Here is a 1,862-nt window from a genome sequence, read left to right on the forward strand (position 1 = left end):
TTGAAGGCGTATAACATGACTTAGCCATCTCAGATTCACTGAAGAAAATGTCCATCAAAGACAAAGCATATTTCCATGGAGTCTCTGCACGCAAAGTCAGTACATTAACTCCACTTTCCTAAATAAATTGAAATAATGGAGTGATTAATGATTACATCACCACACAACAACACATACTGTTATGAATTTGCTGTCAACTGTCTCTGTTGTGCTAGTATCATCATCAGCAGGATTCTTTTTTTTCTAGATAATAAACATTAAAAATCTTTCAACAGATATCTATAACGTACAGTCGAAGTGTTAATATGTTTCAATAATTTATCCAACTTGCTCTCTATTCTATCCAAATGGTCCTAATTGTAATTTTAAATTACCAAATAACGTAGACTAATGATACTTTGATATCTTGTTCATCCTTTGAAGAACTTGACTTAGATGTACAAACAGACTTGGGTGTACCATTAATAGACTTAGGTGTAGACATAGGTGTATTTGATGATGAAAATGGGACCATAAAGCCATTGCTCTAAAATTAAATAAAATAATAAAGTAAAAAAAGTATTAACCACATAGGTAATTATTATTGGAGGGGTTTTGGCAAATTGCTAAATTTAGTGATTGACAGGTTTTAATTTGGCCATTTGCCATTGAGCAAAGTAGCACATTTTATTTTGGTGAATTTATTGGTATTGAAACATCCAATTTGCCAAATTTTTTCCTTCAAAAATGACCAATTCAATGGTATTGCTAACCATTGGTGAATATGATGGTGCTGTTTGTGTAGTAGACTGAGTGACTTGAGTTGACAGTGGCTATCAAAAATCAACATTTAAAATTGAAAATTAATGTATTAAAATACTTTAGTTTGTCCTTTAGGTGTTTCACAACTTCCATCATCAAAACAGGCATAATCTTTATCCTATAGAATTGTAATTATAGTGAGAATGCTTTCACAATCAGTTAATTGTTACCACATCTTCAATGTCATCTTCTGCTTCATTTTCCACATCGTCATTATCTTTTGATTCTAATTAATACGTAAAATCCCAAAAATGATATTGTATATATTGCTTAATTTCAAATAGCAAAAGTTAAATTTACGTTTAATTGGTGGTGAAGGAATTTCATCATCAGATTCATCATGTTCGAGAATACGCCTCTTTGTTGGTTTGACTCCTAATATTGTGAAATGAATACATTCACATTTGCATATATTCATATACATGTACAGTTAAGGATTCCATGTATAGCAAGACGAGACACTGTCGGTGCATTGGCCTCACCAAAACATAAACAAAATTGCTTGCTTACACATGATTATTTTTTAGACATGACTATGGGTACTTTTTGCCCTTAAATGAAAAGTACCATTAGTTATAAAAAACTATGATACAGCTAAATAGTTACATTATAGATCTAGGGGTGAGGGTGTTTGGGTGTAGCTACAAACTGACAGTAGTCATAATACAGTTAATGTGTCAAAACTTAATGCTACTATTTTTGATTTAATTTAGGCAATCATACAAAGAAAGTTACAGTAAAACACTACATTATTTTTTTTAAGAAAAAGTTTATGCTCCCTGACAGAATGAATACCCAACACAATTGCTTAACTACACATAGTTCTCACTCACGGCAAAATGTCCTGAATACATCATTATGACAAGAACTCATTGTACTATATATATACTTACTATGAGTTTCCAACAACGTCACTTCATATGGTTTCTTCCTGTGTACCCAAATTAATTTATTTTCGAAATATAAGTCACGAAGTGTGACTGCAGTCCCAGATTCAGTCTCCAATACTTTCGAAGTTACTAAATGTTCCTTTTTTGAGCCATCCGTGATTCTGTAATTCC

The 1,862-nt window shown here is 31.8% G+C and overlaps 1 protein-coding gene and 1 long non-coding RNA gene across 2 annotated transcripts in view; one reads left to right on the forward strand and one right to left on the reverse strand.

Annotated features, from left to right (window-relative positions):
• LOC105312237 (cytohesin-3-like) overlaps positions 1-1,862 on the forward strand; it is a 66,449-nt gene that overhangs the window by 52,256 nt on the left and 12,331 nt on the right. The gene's annotated exons all lie outside the window — the stretch shown is intronic.
• On the reverse strand, positions 752-1,345 carry LOC109581090 (uncharacterized). Its single transcript, XR_002184502.1, has 3 exons — positions 1,102-1,345; positions 860-1,027; positions 752-812 (listed from the first exon to the last, which is right to left on the reverse strand). It is a non-coding gene; the product is annotated as an uncharacterized LOC109581090 (long non-coding RNA).

The sequence above is a fragment of the Amphimedon queenslandica genome, unplaced genomic scaffold, assembly GCF_000090795.2.
Source record: "Amphimedon queenslandica unplaced genomic scaffold, v1.1 AMPQUscaffold_13463, whole genome shotgun sequence".
NCBI classification, from domain to species: domain Eukaryota; kingdom Metazoa; phylum Porifera; class Demospongiae; order Haplosclerida; family Niphatidae; genus Amphimedon; species Amphimedon queenslandica.